Here is a 27289-nt window from a genome sequence, read left to right as displayed (position 1 = left end):
GGACCGCATTATCCAGGAAAGGTAATAGTTTTTTATAAGCCAATAAAAATATTTGGTTAGATAGACCCGCAACACTTTATCGGTGTCCTCTTAAACAACTATTACTGATATTTCAACCTATCTTAAGTTTCAAACAAAAGCTTGATTTTTGAGGGTTACCAAAAAAGCAGATGCACTCAAGAACAAATGTGTTTTTGTTATTATTTGCGTTTGTATGTAGTATTATTTGTGTTTATTTAAAAAATATTGATGCTTTTTAAGTAGTATTAAATGATTAATGTTATTACAATGAATCTGACAGTGGAAAAGCTGCCAGGAACAAGAAATTTTCACAGATATATGCNTATATATATATAAATCTAGTTTAAGACAGGCCAATTTGTACTGATTTACTTGGGCCATGACGCTTAATCAAAGAATTGAAAAGTTTTAACGAGATCTAAAAGACTTAGAAAGGAAAAGTAAGTTGGCTCGGTTCGCCCTTGATTACAGCTCTTCCAGGAGTTGTGATGCGGTTCGTCGGCAGCTCATCAAAGACTGAGAATCTAATAATGAGTGTCACACGTGCTGACGCACTACGCAATTAACGGAAAATCTCGAGGGGTCGGGAAAAGGAGACGGGGTGGGGTCGACCTTATCAAGCCGAGATTAGAGCTACCACCCTTGTATCTCCTCCCTTCTACCTCCACTTCAACCACCCTTCGCTGTTTTGTCACGGGCCCCATTCTCCTAAACCGTTCCCATACAAGACCGTTTCGACAGTCAAACGTGTTTGAAAGGTGGAAATTACATTTCCTCTGTATTCCATCTTGTGGTAACCATAACGTCATCTCAAACATGTTCTAAGCGGATGAAAAATAAGTATAATCCAATAAATAACACTAGTCTATGTCAATGAATCCAGGCTGTGTTTTAGGTCACAAAACATGTTCTTGGAGAGTGAAAAGAAACATGATCGTTATGAATGAATCGATGAAAGAAACACCAGAATGGCTCTGGAACCTGCAGTAACAAGAAACATTTTTAAGATTCGGAGTACTTTCCAATTTTCTTGTGTAATCTCACAAAGGAATTTTGTGTCGTTTGTGCCTAGTGAGTGTTTCCCATTTTTTTTTTTACTCTTACTATATCTAATCACCCAAGATGTTCTCTGATAATACATACTTCTTGGCGTACGGCGGCTTGCATGGCCTTGGTTTCTTAGGATAGTGTTCTAAGCCCCGAGGAACGAGCTTTCTTCTCGATTTCTAATATTAAGTATCCAGAAGTCCTATTTCACCGAGCCAACACAATCCGGAAAGCCATGGTATGGACAAGCTGTTTATTTTGTAATGATTGACTATTTATGATCTGCGTCGCACAAACAGCATTGCCTCAGTCTTACTAACTACCATTAGGATTCTCCATTTTTCAAAAAAAAAAATTTTTTAACGATGGTTTGCAACAGCAGAAATATCAACCCTCGGGGTGCCGGTGTTTTTGACAAAAAGCCCATTGATAAGTATGTCGGGTTCGAATGCAAGACCGCTTGATTCGAACCCGGACCTTTACCTTACAGTGATGAGCGCCGGGTCAGCGCCTAAACCGTTGCGGCCACCGACTCCTCCTCAAAATATTTAAAACTCCGATCTATAGTTACGGAAAATTCTGCAGATAGTATCAACCATATTGAAGGCTGTTATAAAACCCGTATTGTTAGATGTAGTTTTAAGCAACTATAAACGTTTTAATAGTAAGCTGTAAGCTCACATCAACTCACAGATCACACATTACGCCATATCCCACAATTATCACATAGACGTCTGAAAAGAATATGGATAAGGGACCTCTTGAATGATTATTAATTCAGAACAATCCTCTGCAATGCCGGTTAATGCCTTATGTCAAAATTAAAACCAATCTGCTGGTGTGTGTAATATGAATGAATCAGTCCTTTCAAAAATTCGTCATGTCCATGAAATTCGGAAAAACAAAACAGATTCATTTTCAGGATATACATTTTTAAATTGAGTATGCTTTTGGATATTTGTATAAACTGATCAGAAGAACCCTTAGTATTGAATTCAATTTTGACATGACGGGTCTCTGCTGAAAGAGATATCAGAAATAAACTCATTTTTTTAATTCGAAATAAAATCATAATGCTATAAAATTAGTAACATATTCTTCAACTGTGCTTGAGTGTCCAAAATGATGTTCAATATTAACTTTTTTAACCATCCCCTAACCATCCCCCCTAACCATCCCTAAACACAACAGTTGAACACATAGTTGCAGGCCTCTTTTTTTTTTTTTTTGAAGGTCGTTCGTCTTTTTAATGTTGATTGGTATGCTTCATGAAAGGGCAAAGCCTCAATCAGCACTTTGTTTTGTGAGCAGCAGCCAAATTATATATATATATATATATATGTTGATTGGTATGCTTCATGAAAGGGCAAAGCCTCAATCAGCACTTTGTTTTGTGAGCAGCAGCCAAATTATATATATATATATATATATATATATATATATATATATATGTGTGTGTGTGTGTGTGTGTGTGTGTGTGTGTGATATAGCGTGTCTCTTCTTCTTTTTTTGTTGGGCCCAACCCTGATTTCGGAAAACCGAAATCAAGGTCCCAGAGGTTTTTTACTATCGGACCTGACTACGATTATTTCATTTATCGATCAGGCACATTTTATATTTCATTTAAACCAAAGTAAATACGATACCAAATGTTTCGTAAATTTGAATTTTTAATTACAATTTATTTTCACGTAAAATGACAATATATTTTATTATTATTTTTAATTTAAAGAATCCTTTTATACCATAACAAACCTATCTCAAATCTACAAACCTTAATTTTAAAATGGAATTTGATTCTCGTTTTATAGTTCCATAAAGAAAGGTAAAGAAATTATTATTATTATTATTATTATTAAAATTTTGGCCACCAAATTAGAAAATACAATTAAAATATTAACAACTTTTCAAATGAAATATTATTTCTTTTACACTTCTTTATAAAAATATATAAAATTAAATTACAATTATTATTTTTTATTATGACGTCAAAGTAATAAAATTAACTTACTTGAATGGTGTGCACACCAAATTTTTATTTTTACCAAAAATAGCTGTTTACCCACACAAGCCAGAAAGGGATCTGTTCTAGGACTTGAAAAAAAAATAGCCCTTTCTTGGCCCCTATTCCTATCACTGTTTGAGTGTGTGGAGGGGCATGGCGGTTCATTTAAATCTGAACGTGACATATATATATATTTTTTTTTCTTGCCTTTAGTTTCAAGAGATATCACGTCTTTTTTGAACACTGTTTGAGTCTGAAGTCATCATCCTAGACTTGTCGACGGGTTTCTGTTTGTGCCTTCAATTTCAACCGTTTTTAAAATAGCTTATGAAGTTCGGATTCAATGGGTTTCTGCCGCAATCTTTAGATCTACCTGATAAATCGCAAATCATGAAAAAACAAAAATAGATTTTTTTTAACATAACGAGTTTCTGAAACGACTGATTCATATACAGTTGTAGAAATAAATAAATAATTTCATTATATTTAGTGGTCTATTGACCAAATTACTTCTTCCAATTAATTAATCTTTTTATGTAAGGTTTTGGTTAAAATAAAAAAGCTAGTGTCACGTGCGGGATTCGAACCCATTGAAAAATGGCAAAAAGGAGGGAAAATTCGAAAGGATGTAGGTTGGGATGTAGAGTGCTGTCCGAGTGGATCGAAGTCACGATAACTCAAGTTGTTAGAGCAGAGGCGTATTTACCGGAAGGTTGTGGGTTCGAATCCTGCTCGTGACACTAACTTTTTCATTTCAACCAAGACTTACGTAAAAAATAAATTAATTCAAATAAATAAATAACGTTCAAAAAATTTAACATTACAACTACTCATAATTTTAGCTAAGAATTAATAGTCAATAAGAGTAAAGAACAAAAAAAAGACATAAGTTTATTAACTTTATCATTTTCAATCTAACTAAATTTTCAAATTTCATAATTTATATCGAGTGCTTGTAACTTTCGAATAAACTGAAATCTAAAGACTAAACATTGTTAAATAACTTTTCAAACTAAAGCCCTTGCTAATTAAGCTTCACAACTTTGTTATATATTTTATTTAACTAACACCTAACTTGTAACTGGGCACTATTGTTTTAAACAAAATACTGAATTTTCGGAAAACCTGTGAAAAGAGAAATCTATTTTTTTTAAACTGTTATAAACGCATTTGATTTTCTCCGATATGGTTAGTCTTGCTATTTATCTCAGTATCCGTGAGCATTTATCACTGAGAAAGATCTGAATAATTTTTCTTTTCGTTTTTCTAAGGGAAAAAAGTAAGTGAAAGTTAGAATAAGCTAAAGAGTCCTTAAAAATGTCAAGATTAATATTTCCCCTAGACACACGGCAAAACTCGTCCCTTTGATTATGTTTCCATCGTGAGCTACGGTCGGTTCGGCTCCATTTAATTTAATGTTGTTACGATAAGCGAGAGAAATATTAATGACGATTTACAGTCTTTCTGGAGAATTAGCAGAATGGACCTCGTGCTAAAATTAATGGTCCCTTTCACCCTAAAACATTTAATTCCGTCCGAATCTAAATTTTTAACCGATACCCTTTTAGCTAATTCTATTACAAGAGGGGCTCCTGAGTAATAAAAGAAGGGAGACGAAGCCGAATAGGAAACTGGTTCCGGTTAGAAATTTGTAGTGCTTACTCGAACTAGCAGAACACCTTAATGGTCCCGGGATAGGATCTTAATGCCTCCGGGCTTATCAGAGCCGGCCTATTTGGATCTTCTTTCCTTCAAGCCAATTTCCTCCTAACTGGCTTTTTTACAATCGGATTTCTGGATTTTCATTTATTGCGGAGAAATCGAAGGGCTGAGATCTCGACAGGCTCATCTACCCAGTATCACTTTTCCCTTTATAGACCTCAGTTGACTAAAAATGTGCTTGGTTTTATTGCCTAGAGAAAAATAAAAATCTCGTGAAACATCTTTAATACTCCGCAATGCAGAATAACACGATAAAAATGTCCATTTGTATTCATTGATAAATAAAATGAGCTGTGCTTATGTAGGCAAAATAAAAAATTAATTATAAGAATATTAGAACGTTTAAACATTTTAGTTCAGGGCTATAGGGATTTTTAAATGTATATAACCTCCCGGGCAAGAGGTTAAACTGCGTCCACTACCCTTCCTGTACCTGGTGGCCTTCCGTAACACTTCATCCCATTACAAACTTCACTATCTAACCTTCCATTCCTATAAAAACCCCTTCCCCAACACTAACCTCCTCCCTGTTCTTGCTCCCGGCGTCCCAGGCTTGAAGGAGGGGGAGGTGTGCCGGTTCACCTTTGTGGCAGCCCCACTAATCGGCTAGGGCCAGGGTGGGTAGCTTCCCCCTGGCCTAAAACCAACAAGCTCCAAAAACTACGAAAAAACACCGTATATCCGGAAGAGGAAATGCCGGTGATGGCGGGGGCACAGGCCACCCTCGGCGTTATTCCCTCGGGCCCCGTTGGAGTTGGTGGAGAGAGCAGCGCAACCCAACGTATGGATACTGCTAGGAACGGAAAAGGTAACACGGAATTAGTGAGGGCACTACAGCTATTTGAGCCGGAGTCTAAAAAAAGGAAAATAATGAGAAAAGAAAAGAGCACAAGTGATAATGAAGGCCAGATGCAAAAGAATTTCACAAGATACTGAATCATGGGAAAAAAAGGGGGGATTTTAAAGATGACTCCCCTATCCAGAACTGCCGTATAGTAAACCAACAAATAGGAAAAGTTAAGAATCTAAAGAAATTGTCATTTGGAATTCTGAGTATAGAGGTTACTGACTCTCTGCAGGCCAAAATGGTCATGGAGACTAAACACCTCGGCGCAACCCCTGTTAAAACCTCCCCCCACAGAAAGCTGAACTCCTCCCAGGGCGTAATCTCAGCACGAGATTAACTAATATGTTCTGAGGAGGAAAGCAAAGAAGAATTGTCAAGCCAGGGGGTGATTGAAGTAAAAAGAATAAAACGAAAAACGGACAGGGGTCTCATAAATACAGCTTCTGTCATATTAACATTTGACAGACCAGAGATGCCGAGAGAAGTAGGGGCTATATACCAAAGATTCTTGGTCCGTCCTTTTGTACCGGTACCATTGAGATGCTTCAAATGCTTAAAGTTTGGCCACACACTCCGGTGTAGAAGCCAGAACACGATTTGCTCGTGTGGCGGGCCAGTACACGAAGGACGGCCATGTGTAGATCCGTCGAGGTGTGTAAATTGTGATGGGCCGCACTATGCAAGATCCAGTGCGTGCCCAATACTAAAAGAGGAAAGAGAAATACAGATGTAATAAGTAAGTTATTAGCGAGAGGGTTCAACCCCGCCCCGTGGAATATCGTGTACTCTGGGGTGAGTGTATGACGTCTGGAGAGTAAAAGTAATTTATTAGCGTGAAAGGAAGGGGTTAGTTATAACCCCGCCTCGAGGAATATCGAGTACTCTGGGGGAGTGAATGTGACCAGACATGTATGTTTGTGGGGATGTAAATATCACATGTCCGTAACACTTCATCCCCTTCATCCCTCATATATATATATAAGTGTATGTTTTGTTTCTATTATATATTTGACAACCTGAGGTACAAACGAGAGACTAGCAGTCTAGGGTATCAACGTAGTATATATTTTTGAATCAGAGAGTCAGTAACCAGATCGAGACGCTCAAGTGGCTGCAGTGTAAAACAAAATATGCGCGAAAGAAGAGAAAAAGAAAGAAAACACGTAGAGGGCCGGCGATGACCTCAGCTGTTTGTCGGCCCATAAACTTCCCACTTTATTATTATTATTGTTGAGAGAAAGTAAGATGGTAATAAAATTGTGAAAGTACTGTTTTCCCCTTGCAAAACAACAATCAAACCGGCGAATGGTTTTGTACACTCAAGGTATTCAATAATTTACTGGAAATCCTCTTCGTTTAATGGATGTTTTAAATTCAAAGCCCTGAATAGGTGACAGCTTTTATCTTTGATGACAGCTATTTATTTCAAATCAGAAATAATTTCAGCTGTTTTCGGACTTGCTGCTGATTTCCATAGTAAATTACATTTTTTAGTTCATTATTATGTATAATTGACATCCTATCAGAACCTTCGATAGCCTTGGTACCATCTTTTGTAACACAAATTTAAAGTGTGACTATAACATCTTTGGTGATATTATAAAAATGTTAATAAATCACAAATATCACCGCTGGCTTCGTTCCCATTGTCAAATGCACATTCTAAAGAATCAACAGTTGCAATTGGCTCATTGAAAAATGTATCTCTGCTTGATTTACAGTGTTTTACCCCATAAAATCGGAATACTTTTATAAAATTACTAGCATTACCTGTAAACGTAGCATTATCTTATGACAATCCATATTGATAAAATATTGCTTTTAATAAAAAGCAATTCGTTCAGGTGAATGCGTGCTTCGAAAACGACGGCAAGCCAAAGCTAAAGATTTCCTCTAAAAATTTTCGGTTATCCAACGAATCGTAACTCCCAAGAAACTTCTTTTTCTGCCCGACCTAATACCACAAGTTGTACAAATAAATAGTTTCTGTACATTGACCCTCGATTTATGTTCACACTCTAAATAGTGTTTATGTCCGTGTTTTCAATTTGAAGTCCGCTAAACTTGGAATATTTGTTTTCAACTTCCCGGAGAGGGCCATCCCGTCAATCATAAATTTTATTATTGAGTCATTAAAATTTTCAATTTTTTTTGGCAGTTGTAGGGTCAGTTTTAACTCTTTTTGCTGAATTAGAATTAGCGTTAATGTTCCCCTTCACTTCTATTTTTCTTATTTTTGGCAAATTCTTTGTATGCATTGACGGTTTCCATACCATGTTTTTTTTTTTTTTTTTTTTTTTTTTTTTTTAAGCCCTGATTTCTACATTTTCAAGGGAGGCAAAGCATACATGTAAATTGGTGATCTTCACGTCCAATTTCTGTAGAGCTTTCCCCTTCTTTGTTTGATAAATCTCCCACTCATATATAATAGAGAAAGCACAAAAATAAATAAAATTTTCACAATAATAAAAATTTTCAAAAAGGATTTTTCTCCAACAACGAACTGTTTTGATTTCGAATTATATGGATTTTTAAGTGGGTAAATAGGCATGTATGATAGTCCTATCAAAATGCATATTTAAAAAATTCAGTTTGCTTTTCTTCTGAATACACTTTTTTTCTCCGACTGTGTACATGACCTGAAAAAAATATTTTGCAAGTTGTTTGCTACCAACGCTAGTTTTTCAAACAAAGTGCCTTATCAGGCCTTATCTTATTTTTAACTTTCACCACGGGAAAAATATTTATTTAATTAATTCCACCTAAAAAATTAAATAACACGTTACACTTTCTATATTAATAGAATATTATCTAAAAACCCACAGCGAGTAGTTTATTACAGTCTCGTAATTTTTCGAATTCTTGATAATAAATTACAGATTTTTACCTAGTGTTGTTGTCAGAAAAATTCAGATTACAACTGACATACTCTGTAAAAATGAGTATACTTTTAAAACTGGGAGCCCAACAACTTGAAATCTTAAAATTTTGACGTTAAAAATACCTTGTCGTTATGTGCAATTTGTTTGAGTATAAGTTATTAATTATTTACTAGAAATTACATTTTAAAAAAATTCAAGTAAACGTATTTATTAAAAATTACTTATTACCTCCTAAATATGATAAGGGTTAAGCAATCAATTATATCGGTAAATCTGAAATTTTTAAATTGTATCTGATACCTTTTACGCATTAAAAAATGTCAATCTATCCCCAAACTATTATTTATTTTTGGAATTCCACGCTAACAAAATATAATAATATCTAATACAATGCTTATCTATTAAAATTTTTTTTTGCAAATTTGTCTCGAATCCGCTCGAGGGCTTTTGTGACTCGAAATTTAAAAAAAGTTTCATCTATAAAAAAATGTAATCAAGGAAATAAAAGATAATAATATTGGATCGTTTGTGAAAACTTTTTCCGGCATAAAATCGTTCGGAACGGCGTAATCAGCCCGATAGGATTCCGACCCCGAACTACCCCAGGGGTGTATTTTGGCTTTAATTTTTGGCGGCCGATTGAATCACCCTCACTCTATTTTTACGAGCAGGTTTTCCCTCCAAATTACCCGGCCAAAACTCTAATTGGCCCCATTCGGATTACGGGACCAAACGAGCCGAGTTTTTTGCCCCGTTCTTCGACTCCGAAAGGGCACCTTTTTGCCCTCAGTCCCAAGCTAATCCTTTATGGATTTGACGCCGTTTTACCCACCAAGGGCTATCCTTGCAAGAACGACTTTATAATCAATTAAGAACAGGCATTAAATTTTAACTTGCTTACATTTTCCTATTATAAATTAATTTTCTTATGGTCATAACCATTTTCCGTGAGACTAAAGGCATAATTTTTAGTCGCTCTTTTCGACTTAATAATAAAAAATATGAATATATTTTTTCTGAAAATAAGTTTTATTTTATCTCTTTGTAATTCTTTTGATTTATGAACACTGATTAATCAACGCCTTCAACAGACACAGTAATTTCTCCTTTGATCGTCGCTGATTGATTTCAGAAAAAGTGGCGATGATTTCAACTCTGGCGCTGTCGAGTGGAAAAGATAGTTAATTTATTCCGGGGACAAAACGGATGAGTCGTCTGATTACGTCGGGTAAGTCGGTCTAATAAGTCGAGGAGGGCTTTATCTCCAAGGCAATAAGGGATACGACGCTTGACGACTTCTTTTAATTAAGCCCTAACCCTATTCGCAAAGGGAATATCGGAACCTCAAGTGAGGAGTGGAAAAAACTGTCAGAACTCATAATAATAATAATAATAATGAAAGGGGCTTTACGATTATAACTTAAGTAAATAACATTAGACAACATTATCTGATTTTTTAGGTAAATTGTTTGTTGGCCTAATATCACATATAATGCATAACTTTAAGTGAAACTTAGTCTCGAGAAGAGAAAAATTAAGTACTGTATCACTTTAGATTTTCAAACCAACTAACTTACTAGATGTTTTATAAAACAATAACAACGAAACAACAACAAACAAATTATTAAAAAAATTAAAATATTTGTATTTGCAGGGAAGTATTACTTACATGAGATTAGAAAAACTGACAAAAACCAATGTTTAAATTACGCCAAAATTATTTAACAAAAGAAAAATTCAAATTCTTTTAAAGCACATTTTAAACCGTTAAATACGAATATTAATTGCAATAAAAAAGTTAAATTTTTAAGCTGGATTAGGCGGGGCCAACTTTGTTCTTGTATGCCAAATGTTCAACTTAAAAACTCAAAACTACATCGGATTTTGTCCAAATTTCACGTTATTACAAAAGTTTTAAAGCTGAATGTTTTTAACAATTAAATATTGTACTAGATTACATTTTTTAACCAACTAACTTACTAGATGCTTTATAATACAATAACAACGAAACAACAACAAACAAATTATTAAATAGATTAAAATATTTGTATATGCAAGGAAGTATTATTTAAATTAGATTAGAAAAACTGACAAAAATCAACGCTTGATATTATGCCAAACATATTTAACAAAATAAAAACTTCAAATTCGTTTAAAACACCTTTTAAAACCCTTAAATAAGAATATTAATAGTAATGAAAAAGTTAAATTTTTAAGCTGGATTAGGCGGGGGCAACTTTTTTCTCGTATGCAAAGTAGTCTACTTAAAAATTCGTAACTACTTTTTAGATTTTGTCCAAATTTAAAGTTATTCCCAAATCCATTACAGTTCGTGGACCGATTGACCAATTAACTTTTTTCAGTTAATTAATATTTATGAAAGGATTGGTTGGGATAAAAAAGTCAGCGTCACGAACGGGATTCGAACCCACGACCTTCGGCTAAGTACTCTGCTGCTCGACCACTTGAGCTATCGTGACTTCGATCCGCTCGGGCACTACCTGCCCATCTCAACGCTCGTGATGCTGACTTTTTTATCTCAACCAATACCATTCATACATATTAATTAATTGAAAAAAGTTAACTGTTCAATCGGACCACGAACTGTAATGGATTTAATAATTAAACTAGATATCTTATATTATTATTATATATATCTTCACGAAAGCTCTCCGTGGCCATTTCATTTGTCGCCGAGAATGGAATCCTGATTACACGACATTTGATAAATGGCGAAAAGGAGGGAAAATTCGAAAGGTGGGGTTGAGATGGGAAGTTGGTTATCCGAGTGGATCGAAGTCACGCTAGCTCAAGTGGTAGAGCTGCGGCGTATTTAGCCGAAGGTCGTGGGTTCGAATCCCGCTCATGTCGCTGACTTTTTTATCTCAACCAATACCTTACATAAATATTAATTAATTGAAAAATGTTATTCCAAAAGTTGTAAAACTGAATGTTTTTTTACACTATAACTATACCTAATAATTTAAACATGAAATCAACAAAAGCATTTCAAATGTTTTATTTTATGCTTTCGCAATAATGTCGATGCTTATATGGTTGAACGCTTGGCTTTAAATCCAAACTTGTGGCATGGTATCTGTAAATCTTAAATCTTGTCGTTAATGTTTACTTTGGTGATGAGTTTCGGCATTTCTCATTCTTCATAGTGTCTGTAATCTACGTGATTCTGGGAAATCAAGTCTTTTTGTAATATCATGAAGGGGTGTAGATTGGTCTTTATTTTTCGATGCTTTTGGTGTATTAATGGAGAAATATTACAAATTACCTTTATAAATATTTAAAAGTTACAGTCATACCAACAAAATTTACTGACGTCTTATTGTAGTGGAAAAGAGAGATATAGTTCGTCGATGGAGGTCTTCATCAAGGAAATTTTATATTGCCCAAAGCCAAAAAGTCTCGCATTTCCAAAAATACAGCAGTTTATGTTTTTCTTATCATCCTTTACGCAGACTATATTGTAAAAGTCTTCATCACGATATTTGCGTCGTTTTTGGATTAGTTTTTTTTAAAGGGTAGATGTCCTACACGGAGGCCCCCAGTAGCCCCCGGCGTTATAGCCAATCCTTATTGACCGTAAAACGGGGCATAGCGGAATATCGGATCCTTCCTTTTTTTTTTTTTTTTTCAAAGAGAGAAACATCCCTTTTTCTTCTTTGCCGAAGGGTTTCATCAATTTTTATTGACAATTGTCATTGTCATAAAACATGCAGGATCTCGAGAATATCTTTGATGGAAGGTTCACGTCGCAGAAGGAATTCCTTTGTCTTGTCTATCACAGTATCGAAAAAATCTAAATAATGCAAGACGCCTGGTACTTTTAGGATTGGCCAAAGACGTTTCCTATGACGTATATCCCACCCATAGCAAAATATGAAAGCCCAGGGTCGAGTTTTTGCTAATTAGTCCCTAGAGGACCGACCCATCTAATCCTACCCGAGCCTTCAGTGTATTTATCGCCAGGATATGAAGTTCTCACCCCTTTCCAGGCTCGACCATTTGCATCAATTTGCATACAATTATTATTTTAATATACTGCTCCCGGGCGTCACATTTTTAATAAAGCGGCGACATCCTGCGGACCCCGTAACAATGCATTACCCGACTAATTTTTGACGGTTTTTACTCTATCCGCCTAATTCCCTTTTAAGCCAACAAATTCATCAGAATATATACACTTCATTTATCTAGAGAAAAACTGCCGAAATTGGATTCCCTCGAGTAAATAAACTCTTACAAATGTGTGCTTTATACCCTTTTTTTTTGTTTTTAATTTCTTTTGCATGTTTGAAACCCATTTAGAATCTGCCTTTCATCCACATCAATAATGCTCAACATGTACTACATAACTTTGATTCGCCACATCCTCCTCATCTTTCTCTAAAACCTTTTCATCCTTCTCAAAATTTTGTGAAACTTTGTAATTTTTAAACTAGCCACAGTCATTTATTCTTAAATACATCCATTCATATTTACATCACCCTTTTTTTACACATGATGATGATGATAAGAGGATACTAGAAATCGGGGATTTTGTATTCCTTGTACAAGTACTGCAACCCTCCCTCTGGCTTATTGTACTTTTCTTAGTTACTCAGTTGAATTGACTCAATCCGTCTTTTAAGTACTAGTAGGTCATTGCTGCAATTATTTTTTTGGTTCTTCTTAGTATCCTGGATTATGTCTCTGTTGAGCGGTTGCTGTGCATTTGACAATAATATTTGAAGTATTTTCTTCCTTCTCATTGAATAAACAACAAATATGGTCATCATTGAATGCCCATGTTTTGTAGGTGTTTTCTCAGACGTCGCTGATCACTGTCTTGAGTTTTACCTTGTCTAACTGTAGCAATGTTATTGCCAGTTTTGGTGAGGGTTTTTTAACCATGAACTGTAATTAGCATCTCCGGAGTTTGACCCCTTCGCATTTTGGTTTTTGAATTTTTATGGATCTATTCTTAAATAATTGGTTCTAGTTTCTAGGTCTCTTCTGGCCAGTTTGGTAGTTTGTTCCAGAGCCCTGGAACAAAATCCCTGGAAATAATAATCTCTTCTACTATACTTCGCACTTCTCTCAGAAGGTCATTTTTAACCACAATATACAATGCCATCGCCTCTCATTTCCTCCCTTATTTATGCTTTCCGACTTCATTCCTAAAGATCACAAACATCCCGAACACGTTTACTCCTTACAGACCCATCATTTTTAGTCCCATGATGTCTCAAATGCATGAAAGACTACTTTTAATTCGTTAAATGCCCATTCTAAGGTCACATCGAAACATTTCATTCAACAAATGGTCGTAGGCCCCCACCCTTCGTAAACCACCCGTCTATACATGACATTACTTCGGACACTTTTTACCGCTAAGTCCTGTAATATCCAATAATATCAAAAGGCCTCCTGCCAATATGTCGTTAATCAATGACCATAATGAACTCAACGTTCTGTATTGTCAATGATCTGATCCGATCCCGCTTTCAAAAGTTCGACACCATGCTCTCATTCTATCTTAAACCTGCTGCCCATGCCCTATCGACACTTTCCCAATCTCGAGAACCTTCCAAATCGCATGAACGACGATGTGTTTCCCTCATATTGAGTGTCAGCAATGGTCAACCATGTCTCTTCCGGTTTTTTGACTAAGAGAAGAAACATTTACGCAAATATCTGTAAAATCAGCCTTTAAATTTTTCTTAATCTAGGGCCTGTGCTTCATCCATAGCTGGTAGGAGTCCTCATACTCAATGAGTAAGCCCTCTAAGCCATTTGAATGCAATCTCTAAGTTCCTTCGTTATATTATATTTTTTAGCATGACTTTTGAACATTAATTAATATTTGATAGATCAGTGAATGTAGGAGCAAACCGTTTTCAGTAAAAAAAATAATATTAATAAAATAAAAAATAAGCTTTGTTATAATAACGTACGAAATTGTTTATAGATTCATTAATTAAAAGAATGTTATTAGAAGCANATATATATTTTTTCAACCGAGATAAATAAATTTATTCTGAGATAAATAAAATATATTCAACTGAGATTTTAAATGTAAACGCATACTTTTGATATGAAGCTTAAATTTTTTGTAATACAAACTTAATATGTTATTCTTTACTGAAGTAGGATTTTTTAACATTTTCAAAGGAAAATTTTATTTTAAAGATAAACAGAATTCTTGAGCGGGAATGGCCTAATGTCCCTTGCGACGTTCCATCTGTGCATTTTCTTCCTGTTCAGCTATTCAAATTGGCATACTTAAATAAAGTAATGACACGAAGTACAAAGGATGTAAAGTTCAACGCTCTGGCACATGTACAAGAAGCGGCATTAAACGACTTTTGAATACGTTCCAAATTACATTACACCACACGAACGCTTGAAATAATGAGTTTAGATTGGGATTTGCAAAATGTAGTATTTATCATTTATATGCGATTTTAATCATTAAAGTAGAAAAATTACCATTTTTTATATTAGTATTTCAGTATCATTTGTAATAATTCCAGCAGGAACATGAGCCATTTTGTTGTCCAAGTTTGGTGTTCGTTTTTACACCCCTGCGGCCATTTTTTTTCTGTTTTTGATAAGCAACATCACTTCCACGATATTACAAAAAGGGAATAAATTCAAATGGTGTCACTTACCAGTACACGCCCGGGGGTGATAAAGATCGACACCTGGTGATTAAAGAGAGGGGAAATTCTCCCCTTTTTCATTTCTCTTTTTTTCATATCTGTCTTCCCGTGGATGACAATGGTCGAAATGTTCGAGGAGCAAAGCCTATAATGAAACGAAAGACAACTCTTGACCTGAGCTGAATTCCGATAAATCTCTAACAGTCGTTTAAATTGTTGTAAATTTATGCTTAAAGAAAGGAAAAAGGTGTGACTTATTGTATTTTTCTGATAAAATAACAATTAACACAAAAAAAGTGAAAGTCTTAGCAAAAAAATTTTGGAATAAATTTTTTAATGAGTTAAATTTCATGCATAATACTTTTACTAAATAATAATTTAAAGTTAATCTTGCTTTTTTTCTCAAATGTTATGTGACTGCATTCATCTAAGTAATAAAAATTAATGTTGTAATAAAATTCACTAGTTTTCGTGATCCGCTTGACCAATTAATATCTTTCAATTAACTAAGGTTTTTAGTTGAGATAAAAAAGCAAGAGTCACCAGCGGGATTGAGATTCAAAATTCAAAAGGTGGAGGTTGAGATGGGAAGTTAGTGTCCGGGTGGATCGAAGTCACAATAGCTCAAGTGGTAGAGTAGCGGCCGAAGGTCGTGGGTTCGAATCAACTAAAAACCTTAAAAATGTTTTCTTATATTTCGACCTCAACAGTTTAACTTATGATTTTTCCTTTCTTGAAGGTGGGATAATAGATCGTGAACTATTATGACTTATTATCCCACCTTCAAGAAGGAAAAATCATAAGTTAACAACCTTAATTAATTGAAAGATATTAACTGATCAAGCGCACCACGAAAACTAGTGAATTTGATAAGTTGAAATGAAGTAAATCTTCACTAAATATCTCCGTGGCTATATCATTTGTCGCCGAGAATCAAATAGATTACACGACAATTGAAAAATGGCAAGAAAGGGGGAATATTCAAAAGGTGGGGTTGAGATGGGAAGTTACTGTCCGAGTGGATCGAAGTCACGATAGCTCAAGTGGTAGAGCAACAAAGTATTTCTACTTCTCTATTGTTTGAATATAAAATATATTTTGCATTGTATAAATTCACTTTTCCACATCCTAAATGTAATTGTTAAATGTAAACATTGTTTGTAAATCCCAGGCCCTGAAGATGATCTCAATAAAAGATCGAAACGTTGGCACGATAAAGAAAATGTTTTTCTGAAACCTACATCACACCCGACCGCATCTAACGATATCTGAATAACTATCGATTAACGGTCAGTAATCTGTACACGCTAATATTTATATTATCATTATTAAGTTATTCAGGATTAAGGATAACTATCATTTTACTATAATTCAAGAAAGATTTATAGCAAATGCAAATGGCAAAACCAAAAATGTGTAAGATAAGCAATCTTCAACCCTCTATCTCGCCTTATGAGTAAAAATAAAGAAGAATTTGGCTTCATAAATTTTTCCATAATACAATTTGCGACAAAATTAAATAAAAAAATTACAAGGCCAGTACATAATTCAGCATGATGACATAACCTTAGAACAAAACGAAATAAAAATGACATAATAGAAAGCCATCATAAAATCCAAAAAAGGATAAAATAAATAAAATGGTTACAAAAATTCTGATGAAATGAATTAAACAGAAATTTTGACAGCCCCTTCCAAATAAAAATAAGAGATGTTTTGAAGAATAAAAACCTGAAAATAAAATCGTCGCCTTGTTATGGAATACAGATGGATTTAAATTGAGACAGGGAGTAAAAGTCAAATGCCCAAATTTTGGAATTAAAATCTAGCCAAACCTCTAGGTCCGAGGCTATAAATTTACAAAGGTGAGGTACATGCAATAGATCTCTGAGCCAAGAAATATTAGAAAAGGTCTAAAAAGTGCACAGGATACATATTCTTAGACAATCAAGCAGCACGGAATGCTTTACACTTCTCCACCTTCAACTCAAAGTCAGCGAAAATTTAAAATATGGGAAAACGAAATCGAGCAACTCTGAAGCGGGGTGCTACCAATCGCAATGGCAAATCTCCCATCATTTGGATTGAACTACAACTATGGCACAGGTGAGGGCGTTTAAATTGGAGCTGGAGAAATGGCGAGAAAATATAAACTGAAACCCTGGACAAAACCACCAGGGTGAGGCAAGTTGATGGATTCATAAATCGCAAGAACTTCTGTCCAATGGCGAATAAGGGCGGGAGTTAAGTCCCAAAGTTTGACCTGGCGAAACCCTTGCCTCACACCAATATTTTCCAAGCCGACATCCATGGAATAGAACTGTGCCAGCAAGAAACATTTAAACGAGGATTAAAAGACAAAATGTATGTTCTCAGATAGCCAAGGAGCACTGAAGTCTTTCGACTACTCCAACTTCAACTGGGAATGTCTAACTTTTCTACTACAATTAACAAAAAAAGGAAATCAGTTAACCTGATGTGGAAGCAAGGCCACGAGGGGATTGAAGCCTATGAACAGGATGAGAAACTAGCAAAAACAAACAACTCTCAACCCTTAGACCAAAACCGCCGATTTGCACGCTCTAAAGCATGTTAAAAGTAGAATGAACATAAAATGAATGACAAATGACAACGATACTATACAATCAAAGAGGTTTTTCAACATCTCAACCAGGAAAACAAAAATAAACATCCTTCTTATCAGACTAGAATTAAAGCAAATAAGAGCCATTTATGCTTGCTATTGCCCAGGTAAGAAAACTGCCGAATTTTACATTTAAAAGCAGATATTGGAATATGTTCTTTGCGACTACAAAGCAAAAAGATAGCCTCGTCGGAAAAAACGACTAGGAACATTAGCGAATAGGCTTAAAGGTACTGCACATTCCGTGGTAAGGAATAAAGATTGCCATTTTCACAATATATCCTCCAAGCCGCAGTGGAAGAAAAGAAGACCACCAGCACTACGAGAAAAAATGGAGTTTTATAAAGATAGGCATCGCTGTATCCTATCACGGCTAAGTCAGCAGTATCCTTCTGTAAAGAAACCGAAGTTTAATATTACTCCACCAGGATAACAAGAATGATCTCATTAGAACCAGCATCAGCTATGCCTAAGTCCTTCTATGACTATCGTCCCACTCACAACTATTCATCCTCCTTCTCTTATTTCTTCAGGCCTAACTTCAATGATGTCCACTTTTATCATTGATTTCCGCTCTCTTCCAGTCGTACCTATAACCGTCGCTGAGAAGCTTGTCTTAATTGTATTGTAAAACCTAATCTCAATGTGAAGTGAAAGAATGTGTTAAATGAAAAAGTGTGTTAAATTAATCCTCTGGACACGATTAATTTATTATATATTTTATTCGTCTTGCTAGTTTAGGTTATAACCAAGGTATTGATAAAGCTAAATTCCGGGAAATCAATTGGAATCTCATCCCTGTTCATAATTCATGAAAAATAATATTTTGATTTGATATTTGTTTTGATCCCCCCCCAAACGGGCTTGTGAACGTTATTAAGTCAGAAAACAATTTTCTCCCTGTGAAAACAAAGAAATAACTTTCGGCTTTATACAGGTGGCATTTCCTTTCCGCTTAAAGTCCCCAGTGGCAGGAACCGGGTAGTTCGTAATCATGAACCCCACCCTTCTGATCCACACACGGCACAATCAGCCCTGTACTTCGGGTAAACATTGCGAGCATAAACAAACGTCGGATGGTTCTGGAATATCCGGCGGTGGGAATTCACCAAAGGATGTTCAAATCGAAATGCCAGCCGTAGTTCGGAGGATGACTTGAATATAAGAGTAATTATCCGAAATGTATTCTGGAATTTCGTTAAAGTTTGTTTTTTCGAAACAGATAAACCTTGGTAACTGGTGATGTCGACGTGCCAAAGGTTTAAACTTTGAGTATAATATAGCACTCGATAATAGCCAAAATATTATTCCATTAGAGAAGATAAAAAAAATTTTTTGAATATGTAACTGTACTATTTGCTAAATGTACATTTTGTACAGATATCAATAAATAAAATAAATGGATAAAAATGTTTTGAATGAAATGAATGGAAAGAGAGAAAAAATGTTGGAAAATAGTGGAACAGTTGTGGATTTATTTTAAAGTGAATCCAACCGGAGCGGACCTACGTGAGGGAAGATAAGTGCCTTATTATGCTAAAAGGGTGTATGTCCTGATGTTCCGAGTGCGGCCGGGAGGAGCTGAAGGGAACAAAGTGTACGAAATATCTTTACGAGCGTGTTGGGATATATTTAGGTGTTGTGAGGGCATGTAATACGTGGAAGGTCGGTCTCGGAGCTATATCTCCGCCGGGACGGGGAAAATGTTTTGCGAGGAGGGTCGGAGGAGGGTGAGACGGCGACTCCTGGGATGCCGTGATGTGGGATATTCAATGTTGACAAGTGGAAGCGGGACGGGGCTGAATTCTAAAAAGGATCCCTGGGTCATACATAGCAATGAAGCATTGCCACGGCCGCTGGAGATATCCTTCACTCGATAAATGGGCCCTTCAACTCCATTGAATTAATTCAAAACGAATAAATATTCACCATACTTTTCTATTACAATAACAAATAAGAATTATTCAAATATAGCACTATTCAGTCCAAAAAACTGGCATGAACTGCTAACTTTTGATGCCATATAGTAAAACAATCATAGTTTTAAAATTTAAACATACATTGACAAGGGAGGGCACGATTGAAAAAATATCACAAAGCAAAATCACTGAACTTAGCAAAAATCCAAAACTAGTCTGACAAACCAAAACTTCAAACCATGTGGTGGTGGATTACGCTACGCTATTCTACGCTCTGCGATCCCCACTGTATAGATTTTCGTCGGGTCGCATCGAGTAAAGTAGAAGACAAAAGAACTGGACACTCATATTTTTATTCAAACTACATGTATTATTGTCGTTATATTAATTACAACATGTTTATTTTAATAAAAACCAGATTAGATCAAAAATTCATTAGTTTTTATATAAAAATAATAATTTTAATGGTTTAGTAGAAAATCAATCAAGGAGAAGGAACTCCTCTATCCTGGCAGTATTTGAGAAAGCTTAGGGCTTCTATGCCTACCACTGTGCTATTAACTACCATTTATAGAAGATTAGCAAAGCAGTGATAGAAACATGACCACTGTATCAGGAAGAAGCAGAGACATCGGCACGCACCCTTTTGAATATGAACCATTAGCCCGGTTACGGTACAGCCACTTCGGTAAATCAATTCTCACAACAAAAGAGGGGCGCGAAGAGGCACCGAGGAACGTGCTTAGTCTTACTGGAAAGAGTGCACATTCCAAAGTGAGGTTATAATTTATAAGGGTTAGAGAAAATATATTTTTAAAACCCTTATTCTACCCCCCCCCCCCAACCACAAAAAACAAAAAACACGGAACATGGCAACAGACCAAAGCAACCAGAATAAGCTGATTAGCAATGGTCCTAGATTATCATCTGCAAACCTCAAGCAGAAATGCCAAACTGAAATGATAAGTTCATGCATTACAAATTTTATACGTCGTTACTCTGTACGAGTTTATCAGACAATCTGATATAAAATTAAGACAATCATTTCAAAATTGTAGTTTGAAGTATTCCCAGTCTACACCAAATAGACGTCGACTGCCAAACTCGAACTCCATGTCCCAGAAGACTGCCACGTATAACGATGTCGACTCCTGTTTACGATATTACAGAATGGCAATTTGACGACGTCAGTCAGACGTATAATCTCGTTGTCAAGTTACTAACGATTCGGGGAGCGATAGTTGGCTCAATTTACATCTTAATGGGCTTCCTCGCCTGCGCGCCGCCGACGTTCTGATACTCACAACTGTAACTATTTGCAACTATGAACTATTTTCAATAGGTTATCCTATAGTCGTCGGATTTACCTTTCAAAGATTAACATTCGTACTTGCCAGGGGAAGTTCGTGAGAAAACGGTCCTAGCTGGTCTAGCTGCTATACCAATAAAACATGGAAGATAATGACACATTTAACTAGAAGTTTTAGTGGCTAGTTAATTAACGCTTTTTATGTGCAAATAAGAAAGGAAACTGAATCAATATCCCCCCATCATCAATATCAATATATAGCAATAAGCAGACCCATATTCTAAAAAATCAGAATTTTTAAAACCTACTAACAAACTGCAGGTTACGCAAAGGGATTTATTGACAAACATCATTATTGTAGAGGAAGCCGAGAAGGTTGATGTGGCACGGCAGAATTAATGGACATCAGAAGAAGCATGTACATCTTGTAATAAGCCTGTGCTTTTGAAGATTTTGGAAAGAAGGAAAACAAAATACTACCATTACAGATTAGATAGACATTATTATTCATAAAGAAGCTGAGAATATTGACGTAGTACTAGAAAAACCATGAACATCAGACAAAAAACTGCGTCTACGCAGCATTTGTAGATTTATGGAAAAACAGCAAAAGAAGCTACTTCACTTTACAGATTGCCCAGTCATTATTATCCATGAAGAAGTTCAGAATATTGACGTGGCACTGCAGAATTCATAGATATCAGAAGAAGGTAATCATTTACGAACACACTATGTAAATTATGAAAAGGATCAAGAGAAACTCATGCACATTTATTGTCAGATAGCATTATGCAAGAAGAAGCTCAGCATTTTGACGTGGTTTTACAGAAACCATGGACGTTGTGAGCGCATGACTGTGTGCATCTACGAACACAGCATGTACAGATTTTTGGAAATGGAGCAAAAGAAATTTTTACATTTATAGACGGACATAATTATGCAAAAAACTCAGAATTTTGACGTGGACTGCACAATCGGTCCTGGCGCTGGCACACCGAAATTCTACATTTATAGTCAGGCATAATTATGCAAAAATAAACTCTGAATTTTGACGTGGACCACACAATTGGCCCGGGCGCTGGCACACCGAACTTCGAAAAACCCACCAAAGGTTACACATGGAATTATGGATAAGATGAATTTAGTGAGAGCGAGCAGTGAGCCATGAAAAAGAGCTGATTCATTTCCACGAGTGAGCGGTTTTCACCCGATCTTTCAAAAGAGCTGTTTTTCCATCTCTACCAATTTTATGAAAGACCTCACGTCTTTTAAAGCAACAGAGAAGCATTCCTAACGCTCAAGAAAAGATGCATTGTCTTCCACCCTGAAATATGCCTTAAGTCCTGAGAACTTATTTAAGGTAGAATTTGATTATTAAACTTATTAAAATAAAAATTATACCACAAAGCGCAAAACGTGTCTACACACTCTATGTCTATAAAAATGATATGAAGTCCTCGTTCTTCTTCTAGACTTCTCGCCCTTTTTGAGCATTTTTTAGATATAACACAACAACATGTTATGTTTATGTGCAAATATGCAAAGAAACTGAAACAAAACAGACTCATATTCTAAAAAATCAGAATTTTAAAAACCTAGTCAACAAATACCAACTGTGCAGGTTACGCAAAGGCATTTATTGACAAACATCATTATTGAAGAGAAAGCCGAGAAGATTGATGTGCCATTGCAGAATTAATGGACATCAGAAAAGCCAGTACAGCCTAATAAGCCTGTGCTTTTGGAAAGAAGGAAAATAAATTTTTTTTACGAGGGTTCGCAACAGCTTATATAGGTTACACCAACCCTCGGGGTGCAGGTATTTTTGAAAATAGCCCATTTGTAAGTAAGTCAGGTTCGAATGCAGAACGCTGGATTCGAACCCAGGACCCTACAGTGATGAGCGCCGTGTCAACACCTAAACAGTTGCAGCCACCGAAGCCCCTCCGTACTTGTTATCAGAAAATATAGTGTACTGAAATATTTTAGCAACCATCAAAATTAAATTAACGTTATGTGAGGGGGTATTTATTGAACCGGCAGTGATCCCGGCAATAAAAATTAAAACAAAGAGGTTGTGATCAATAATGAAGTTCAATAATGTGTATTCAACATCAAATTTTGCTACAAACTAAATAATTGGTCGTCAGTGTACCACTCCTACATAATAACATGAATAGCACACAACACATAATAACCATGAATTTTTAATGAGTAAAAAATTGTCAGTAAGTTAAGGCTTTAAGCAACTTTGGGATGCCTCACCCTCGTATATGCGGTGCTATTACATTGTTTGCCCTTTCACTCAAAGCAAACAAGTTATCAAGACGTAATATAAATGGAGCACTAGCGAACAAACAAATATATATTTGCATTTAATTTAGGACCCTCTCCAGACTCAGAGGCTCGACGGTTGCTAATTGGCTCTATGAATTTGTCGAGGGGATATTTAACAAACCGTAAATGTTTTGTCAGACACTGGGGTTGGATCCGGTGAAGATGTTTTTCCCTTAAATTGTCAATTCGCCCTGAGTTAAGAGCCGGGCCTCAAATTGAAGGCAAAGCTGTGTTAGCTTGTTAACACCTAATTCGAGACACTTTCGCCTAATCTGATATCGCACATTGATACCGCTATGAAAATAGGCTCTAATGTTTTGTATATTTTGGCTATGATGGATGCTAGGAAGCGGAATTTATGCTCCCTACGAATTGCAGTCATCTGAATTGTACCTTCCTAGTTCCATAGTTCCTTCTTCTCAGAAGTAGTGAAGTCATTGACTCCTACAATTTCATTCCTTAGGTCTATTTGTATCGTCTCCATTGAGCTGTTATTCGTAGACGATATGGGCAGCTGTGTCTTCCTCCTCATTGTTTAATCTGCAAATGGGTTCATCATGCTCATGTTATGTACATGATTTTTCAGATGCCAGTGACCGATTATTAATCAATTCATTCTTTTGAGCCTGGCCTACTCCAATTGCAGCAGTGAGTTTGCCGGTCTTGGTTAGGGTTGTTTTAGCCTAAGTTTATTGTGCCTAGCGTTCCTAGAGTTTAACCACATTTTTAACCATTCTGTGATGGAGGATTCTGTGTTTTTTGTTATCCCAAGTTAGGTTCAAGGCCTATACTTGGTCTTGCACATCCTCCTCTGGCCAGTGTGTCTGCTTTTTTGTTCCCAAAATTCCTGTGTGTCCTGGCACACAAGATATCATCAGGGTGTTGTTTCCCCAGGTTTTGGAGATTTTGGATGCATTCACTGACTAATTTTGATATGATTTTTTTACATGCTTATGCTTCAATAGATGCTTAGCTATCAGATCTTATGATAATTTTTTTACCACCTCTTTTAAAATTTCCTAGGACACAAGCATTGATAACATGTATTTTTGCTTGAAAGACCAAGGCGTAGTTCCCTTATGAGTTTGGTTGCTCGTATTTCGGTACAAAAATATCTAATCCGGTTCCTTAGTTTGTTGTAGAACCATATCTATACCATAACAGGTATCTGATGCTCTCCAGAGTTATTCTTCTTCTTTATAGTTCGTTGGGACTTTACTGAATGTTGTAAAGAATGTTTCCGGGATCATATAGTCAGTACTCATTTCTAATAATGGGTGTCTGATTTTATCAATTATGGTTGTGCACCCGAATCGTTTAGTTTCTATCCAACTTTTTGAGCATTAATCATCTAGCTTCATCTTGTACGATTGTTTCTATTGTTGTGTTACTAGTGTACTTGCAGGGGTTGTTCTCATACACCTGTGATAAATAGGTTTGCTAATAGTTTTGGGTAGCTTTGGTAGCTAGTTTTGTTGAGCTTTGATCCAACAGATTAGTGATCCATAAGTTATTTTGGTTCTTATTGCACAGCCAGTGGGCCATTTTCGGTTTTAGTCCCCAAGAACTGCCTCGGGTTCTTCTTGCGGTCATTAGCGATATTTTACGATATGCTGCAAGTGAGAGTTCCAGGTTAACTTTTTATCAGAGCCTCAATAACCTCATACATATTTAATCTGACCTTTTGATTGAATAGATTGAAGATGGAAGAGGTTTCGAATTGGAATCTTTGGTTGAGCCCCAAACTTCACAACTGTTCGCCTACTGTCGTAAATTTAAAGTTTGTTTTCAATGTCTAATTTTGATCAAAGGTTAAGCAGTCTTTTTATAATTTCATAACGATGGTTTGTTTCAGCATTGTGAATTCCATGTCAGACGTTTATCCACGAAATTGCATGATAACACACCAGGTCAGTGGTACGCAATGGGGTTCCATTTATACTGGAGGACAGATAACCCACGTATCTTTATCTGGGAGCTATTCGTTAGATTTATTTTCATTCTCTATTTTGTGAACCATACTGTTAATTCATTCGGATGTTGTATATGTTGAGTGTTTATGGAGTGACTCGAACTACTAATATGAACATCTATATCATGAACGACTGTACATGTAAGAATATCTGCAGTGCAGTGAAAAAAGAAATGGGCCAAGTGTGCTTTCCTGAGTAACACCCGCCTTAATGCGTAAATAAGGCGAATATTCCTTTCCCTGACGGACTCTGCAAAATCGTCAGATATGATCCCAGTATGATATAGTCGGCTTGAAGAAGGATGTTTTTTTAGTTTCTAAAGCAAGCCCGAGTTGAAAGGAAAGTATGTTGTTTCCGTTCAAGGGAAGAGACGATATTGCCAGCAACAAGATGCAGTTGTTCAAATGTCGAGTGAAATAAGCGAAATCTAAACTGATGATCGTGAAAATAGTAGAATTTTTAATTATGGGTTATAACATTCAATCAAAAATCAATAATCAATCAAAAGAATTAATATGTTTTCGCAAACGTTGCAAATAGGAAATACTCGAATAACGGAACTGCCAACTATGAAATCAGTTATTAAGAGTCAAACATTTATTAATACCCTTAGACTATTCCAATTTAACCATGTCTAATATCGGAAGTAAGATAAATGTTTCCGATTATATAATAGAAACGTTGTCGTTAGGATTCGTAGCTCATTTAATCAAACGTTTCATATAAAAAAAGTACAAACAGAATTGGATGTAATTTAAAGCTATTAAGTAAATTATTGTCGTGTCGTTCTAATTAGAACTTAGAGTCACTTGTCACGTGGCAGTCCGAGGCGAAATGGGTCTTTTCAACATAACTAAAGGCTTAAATCATAGCAACTTAAATGAATATAAATTATGCCTCCGGTGGCACAGCGGGAAGGGTGAAAACCAACTTTGTATAACACTACTTGATGGCGGCGATAATATTAATCTACGGCTTTTACAAAAGGAAAGGAAAAACTGCCTTGGGGAAAAGTTGGAGGAGAAATTTTAATCATAATACGATAGGCCATTTATCAACATTAAAATGACGGCCGCTCTGAGTTCTTGACTCTTAGTTTTTGACGTGTTTCAACAGACGGATTCTTGTACAAATTCTCAAGGTGGTAGAATTATTTTTTTATGGAAATGCAGTTATTCGTTCTAATTCCTTTCATCTTTAGTACAAAAACGTTATAAAATAAATAATAAATATTTAAATCATATTACTAATTGCACTCCTTAGGTGGAAAGATCAACTGACTAACTTGGTTTTAATAATATCGAAATCGCCCAAGCGGTTGACACACGGGCACCTGCTTTTGCGCCAAAGACCCTTACGCAGAAAAGATTGCTCGATGTGTCCCACGTAATAGAGGCGTGTCATGCCTTGGCTCTATACAGAGAGCATTTAGGTATGCCGCCGGACCTAACAAGAGTTCTCGAACATGGTAGCGAGTTTCAGGGTGAACTGTTCTTCTTTTTAGGGGAATTGAGAATTTTTTATTGTATATACCCTTCAAAATATGGATTTTGTGTTTCTGTGCTTTGTATGAGAGAATGTATTTATTGGTGTGAATGGGGAGGGGCTGCTGGCGAAGTAGCCTCTCCATCGCCTCGCCGGTTGTGTGTAAGACTGGGGCCGATGGCGGAAATTTTATAAAAATACTCCATCGACCCCAATTTAGATTAGTTTATTATAGGAAACAGGTAGATGGAGGAATATCGAGTACTCCATCTACCAAACAGAATTAGTGTGATCAATGTATGTTGGTGTGAATGTATTTATTGGTGACGTAGCATCTCCATCGCCCCTCATGTTGCGTGCGTGATTTGGGGCTACGGCCCAAAAATTTTAAAGTACCCCATCGACCCCAAATTAGAGTAGTTTATTGTAGTGAACAGGT

General features: G+C 35.9%; 1 protein-coding gene across 1 annotated transcript in view; it reads right to left on the bottom strand.

The window, feature by feature from the left end:
- The window catches only part of LOC112127381, a 683298-nt gene that overhangs the window by 289372 nt on the left and 366637 nt on the right, over positions 1-27289 (bottom strand). The gene's annotated exons all lie outside the window — the stretch shown is intronic.

This window comes from Cimex lectularius, unplaced genomic scaffold, assembly GCF_000648675.2.
Source record: "Cimex lectularius strain Harlan isolate CLEC.00 unplaced genomic scaffold, Clec_2.1 scaffold1, whole genome shotgun sequence".
Classification (NCBI taxonomy): Eukaryota; Metazoa; Arthropoda; class Insecta; order Hemiptera; family Cimicidae; genus Cimex; species Cimex lectularius.
Note: the sequence above shows the minus strand (reverse complement) of the source record. Positions and strands in the feature narration are given on the sequence as shown.